The sequence below is a fragment of the Saccopteryx bilineata genome, chromosome 10 (genome assembly GCF_036850765.1).
Source record: "Saccopteryx bilineata isolate mSacBil1 chromosome 10, mSacBil1_pri_phased_curated, whole genome shotgun sequence".
NCBI classification, from domain to species: domain Eukaryota; kingdom Metazoa; phylum Chordata; class Mammalia; order Chiroptera; family Emballonuridae; genus Saccopteryx; species Saccopteryx bilineata.
Window position 1 is genome coordinate 47,978,557 of NC_089499.1, and position 6,000 is coordinate 47,984,556.

Genomic DNA, 6,000 nt, shown 5'->3' on the forward strand with positions numbered 1-6,000 from the left:
TAAGTGAAACAAGCCAGGCAGAGAAAGACAAATATATGATCTCACTTACATGTGGAATCTAATGAACAAAAGTGAACTGAGGAATGGAATAGAGGCAAAGGCAGGGTCAAAGGGAGCAGAGGGACAGCTGTCAGAGGGAAGGGGGATGAGGGGATAGGATCAGAGTAGGTGAAGGGATTAGTAAAATTATATATACATAGATACAGATAACAGGACAGCAAATCCCAAAGGGAAGGGGGGAGGGGCGGGCAATGGGGGACAAAGGGGTGAGGGGGAGGGAATTATACTGAGTGGGACACTTGAAAACATGTTAACACAATAATTTAAAATTAATAAAAAATTATAAATAATTTCCAAGATCCCCCAATGTAATCACATGCTGAGCATGACTATATATAAGGTCTACCGGAAAGTTCTGTCCATTTTGGAATAAAACAAAATACAAATTTTTCTTACCATCAATAAACTTTATTAAATAATATAATTGCCATTATTATTAATGATTTCTTGCCAGCGTGAGGGCAATTTGTATATCCCATTTTTGAAAAATGTTTTATCTTTTGATGCGAAAAACTGAACCAGTGCTTGTTTGATATCTTCTTCATTTTTGAATTTTTTGTCCTTCAAAAAATTTTGTAAGGACAAAAACAAGTGATAGTCGGAGGGTGCTAAGTCCGGGGAACATGGTGGATGCTACAGACATGCTTCTGTAGCATTTCTTCCTTGTTGAAATTCGTAAAAATTACAGTGGCGTAAATGAACTTTATCAGTAGCCATGGGTACACTATGGCTTCACACATAAGACTAACGTGAATCAACTTTGTTTTAATTTTCTATGTCAGTATGTATACATTAAGTGATAAAAATAGAGAGGCACACATGCGCCAAATAAACATGTGCTTACATGTTGAAACTTGTTGTGATAGAAACGGACAGAACTTTCCGGTAGACCTTATATATCACACAAACACATATACACACAGAGTATGGCATTCTAAACAAACTATGTATACACTATATTAATGAGTGATTAAGAGATTTTCTTTCAAGGGAATTTTAACTTGATTTTCACTTGCTGACCTATCTATCCCTCAACCCAAGCCGACTACTGCATTTACTATTTAATTGTAGAAATAGCGATTTATTCTAAAGCTTAAACAATGCTGTGTGGGCTTTTTTGAGGCAGGTCATTGATCTCCAATGAGGAACTTTCTAGGGATTCCCAGGAGCAATTCAGACTTTTGTGAGATTTTCACTTTCATAACTTAACCTCTGATTAGTATTTGACTTTTATATATGACACTTGGAATTTTTAAAAGGAAAATATTTAAGGGCTAACTTCAAGATCTTCCAAATAAATTCTCTCAAACAAGCAAAAATGAAAAGTTTTGTTTTAATTTGCCTGCTTTGTTTCGAATTTTTCCTTTTTAGGTTGCTAATGTACTCTAAAAAAAAAGCATTCTGAGCAATGACACTTGTGATTGGTTTCTTGCCACACACTCAAAAATATTTTCCCACAAAACCTCAAAATTTGGGATCTGTTATCTCTGCCCATGTGACATCATGCACATCAAGAATTTGGTTAAAAAAAAAGAATTTGGCTCATAGTAGGCCTTCCATATATACAAAAATGTCATTATCATCTTGTGACTTTCACAACACTTAAGCTCTCTAAGCCCAGTTTCTTCATCTTCAAGTTGAACAGGACTAGAAAACTGGAAATTACTCCAATGTTAACCGAAAACCATATGATCCAGCAATTCCATCCCCCAGAATAGATACAAAACAAGGTGAAAACATGTTCAAGCAAAAACTTGTACGTGATTTGACCAGGCGGTGGTCCAGTGGATAGAGTGTTGGATGGGACGTGGAGGACCCAGGTTCAAAACCCTGAGATCGCCAGTTTGAGAGTGGGTTCATCTGGTTTGAGCAAGGAGTCACTCGGTCTGCTGTAGCCCCCCAGTCAAAGCACACATGAGAAAGCAATCAATGAACAAGTAAGGTGCTGCAACGAAGAATTGATGCTTATCTCTTTCTGTCTCTGACACACACACACACACACACACACACACACAAAACTTGTACGTGAATGTTTACAGTAGCATTAGTCATAAAGGCCAAAAGGTAGAAAGCACACAAATGTCCATCAAGACATGAATGGATCAACAAAATGTGGTATAGCCACATAATGGAATATAATCACTAATAAAGGAATGGAGTACTGATACATTCGATAATGTGCATGGTGAACCATGAAAGCATTACACTAAGTAAAAGAAGCCAGTCACAAAAGACCACATATCATATATAAGACCATTAATATGAAATGTTCAGAATAAGCAACTCCAAAGGGAACAAAAAGTAGATTAGAAATTGCAGGTGCTGGGGGAAGGGAGAAATGTTGGAATGACTGCTAATTGGTATGGGGTTTATTTAAGGGTGATGAAAATGTTTCAAGTTAGATTGAAGTGATGGTGACAATTGCGTAACTCTGTGAATATACTAAAATCACTGAACTGTACATTTTACAAAGGTGAATTTAATGGTATATGAATGATCTATCAATAAAGCTGTTATTTAACTTGGGGTGGTAAACATAATACAATATACAGATGATATATTATAGAGCTGTACACCAGAAACCTATATATATCTTTATTAACCAATGTCACCCCAATAAATTAAATTAAAAAATTAAAAAAATAAATTATTTAAAAAATTCAACAGGAAAAACCAGATGATCTCTAGTTTCAGTTTTGTGGACGGGTTGCCTTGTGATGACCTCGGAAGGTAAAGAAGGAGAGAAATAATTCAATTCACTACTGTCCAAATCAGCAACGGGCATTTAGGGCAGTGTTTTTCAACCTTTTTACACTTGGGGACCAGTAAAAACAGGAGAATTATTTCAGGGACTGCTAAGGAAGAAATCACACTGAGCATAAGCGAATGTTCAACTAAGATCATTGGGTCTATAATCTGGGTCTATAATCTTCATACAACATTGGGGTGGTTAACTCTTTTGCAGACAGGTATGCAATTTCCGACGGACCAGTCTGCAGACCAGCAGCTGAAAAACACTGGTTTAGGAGATGTTTCTTCAGTGCCATGGGAGAACAGCATAATGCAAGATGTGGCATGTGAGTAAAATTAGAAGAGGTACAATCATTGTTAGTAAAATTAGAAGAGGTACAAACCATTGTATGCTACACAGGTGGTTCCACTATTCTACTTCAGAGACAAGGAAACCCAGGCTCAGAGAGAGCAAGTCATTTTCCAAAGCCCCATAGTTAGGGAAGATGCGAGGTTAGTAACACAGGGAGACAGGGCACGGTAAACCTGGCCTAAAGAAAGACGCATGTCTGAAGCACACACAGATGCATAGAAGGGACTGGGTCAGCTGTCAGGGAGTTTGGGATGTGAAGGCTGGTTTAGACTTGGAGCTAGTGCAGGTTATGACAACTAAAAAGAGATTAAGAAAATTAACCTGGGGTCGCATATAACAGTGGCTCTCAAGTTTGGCTGCCCTTAGAATCACCTAGGGAAAATTAAAACTTCTAATGCCCAGGCCTTACCTGCAACTACACCAGAAATCCTAGAGTGGGACCCAGGTGATTTCAATATGTAGTTAAAGTTGCCAACCACTGCTTATAGGATGGCTAGTCAAACGTGCTTAAAACCTCAACAGCCCCCTAAGGTAAGTTCTATTACTACAGTGTGTCCATAAAGTCATGGTGCACTTTTGACCGGTCTCAGGAAAGCAACAAAAGACGATAGAAATGTGAAATCTGCACCAAATAAAAGGAAAACCCTCCCAGTTTCTGTAGGATGATGTGGTAGCATGTGCAGATGAAGTAACACCGTGTATACAGCGGAACAGCCCATGGCCATGCCAGTCGAGATGCGGCTGGTACAGAGGAAAGTTTAGTGTGTTCTGTGGCTCGCTAAATTCGAATCCGTGACCAAAGTGCAACGTAAATATTGGCACGCTTATAACGAAGCGCCACCACATAGGAATAACATTACTCAGTGAGATAAGCATTTGAAGGAAACCGGCAGTTTGGTGGAGAGACCCTGTTCTGGTAGGCCATCAGTCAGTGATGAGTCTGTACTAGAGGCTATATGGGATAGCTACCTAAGGAGCCTTCAAAAATCTGTGCGTGAACCCACATCGAACTGCACTGAATAGGTATGAAACTGGGAGAGTTTTCCTTTTATTTGGTGCAGATTTCACATTTCTATAGTCTTTTGTTGCTTGTATTTGCATTGTACAGATGGGGAAAGGGACTCAGAGGGGCTGAATGTCATGTACCATTTCCTCTCCCAAATCTGGGCATACCTTACTCCAGACGCCTGCAGTGTTAATTACACACTTACTTTTCTATTAAAAGCAGGGCTTGTTCTTTATTCTTCCCTTGAACAGATAACACCCTTTAGGTACTCAATAAATGTTTATTCCAAACAAAACAAAGTAAAACCAAAAGGGGGGAGGATGCTACATTAATTTTCCAATTCCCTGGATCCACCTGCCTTAACAAGCCCAGTAAAAACCTCCCACTCGGCAAAGCTCATCTTCTGTCAATTAAAAAACAAAACAGAAAAACAAACAAAGTTTGAAACTCCAACTGCTTATCTCCTGGGCTAGGGGAGGCAGGGATAAAAGGAACAAGGCAAACGATCCTGCGTCTGGGGATCTTTCAAGTTAGAACCTAAGACTAAGACATATAAACAAACTATAGACCTTTGAAGGCTGCTGTGAGGATTAAATGAGTAATTATGCGAAGACGCCTACCTACTACTGGGCCTACCTTGGGAAAGTGCTACTCAGACGGTAGTTACACCTGCAACAAATTATGGCACACAAGTCAACTGTTAAGGGCCCAACAAATTCGCAACTGTCTTAGCTTATCCCTTTACTGGTTTCCTTGAGTGTCTGCCCCCCTCCAGCAACCCCACTAGCTGCTGAGGTTCCTCTCGGGCAGAAACGGGTTGGCTGCACCTCGACGTCCCCAGCTCTGGGACGTGGCGTCCCGGTTTCTAGGGAGAACGAAGGAAAAGAAGTATGAAGGGCTACAGTGCACGGAGAAGAGTTAGTTAAATTCTGCCGAACCAGGAAGCCTAGCTCCTCCTCCAGGCCCAGTCTGCTCCGACTGTGGCACATGGGAAAGTCTCTGGGCCCTTTTCACTCTCGCCCTGGAGGGCTTTCGGAGAAGGCCGGGTCCCCTCCTGCAGTGAAACTTCCCTTTCGCTCAGCTTGCTGGCGCCATAGCACTCAGAGTCCCCATGCGCCGCCCGCCCCAGCCCTGGCGCCTTACCTTTATCAACTCCACGCACTCGTCGTTACCCCGACAACGCCGGCCAGAGGACGGACACCGCTGCCGTCAAGTAGTGCGGCCGCAAAGCCGGACGAATGCGCAGCCGCAGAGCCATTGGACATGCCCGCCGGGTCTTCGCGGAGCGCGCCTGCGCACAGCCCGAAGATTTGGGGGGGGGGGGGCGCGCGCGCGTTGCGGCAGGTGGCGGTTTATTCTGCGCGTGCAGCATCCCGTGCTGAAGTGTAAGGCAGTATCAGCACGTCCTCTTTACTGTTCTTTCCAGTGTTATCCGTGCGGGCAGCCTCTTGCACGTTTAATTGTCACGACAATCCTGCACGACAATCCATTTTACAGATGAGATCCGAACTTGTTCAATGTCACATGGCTAAGAGCTACTGGACCCTAGACTTGAATTCAGGTCTGAAGGCCTAGAGTCCTCGCCGCTAGGGAGATGGGACACTTGAGGCTATCGGACTTGATTACACCACCCCGACCCTGACGCTGATTTCAGCATGCAGGATGTAAGGAAGTGCCTTCTCACTGACAGCTAACCAAAAGTCACTGTGCACTGGCTTCCCTGTGCCCAACAGTCACTGTGCACTGGCTTCTCTGGGCAGTGTGAACGACAACAGATCAGGAATCAGACCTGCATTTGAATCCCTACCTCCTTCCTCACTGGCTGTCTTGA

The 6,000-nt window shown here is 42.5% G+C and overlaps 1 protein-coding gene across 6 annotated transcripts in view; it reads right to left on the reverse strand.

The window, feature by feature from the left end:
* TSEN2 (tRNA splicing endonuclease subunit 2) overlaps nucleotides 1-5,373 on the reverse strand; it is a 66,141-nt gene extending 60,768 nt beyond the window's left edge. For 4 of the 6 annotated variants that reach the window (XR_010727277.1, XR_010727278.1, XM_066244536.1 and 1 more), the window contains exon 1: nucleotides 5,313-5,373. The gene's annotated coding sequence lies outside the window, so the exon portion shown is untranslated. The remainder of the gene's footprint in view (nucleotides 1-5,312) is intronic. The other 2 variants (XM_066244538.1, XM_066244539.1) reach the window with 2 other exon arrangements.
* Nucleotides 5,374-6,000: the final 627 nt, after the last annotated feature.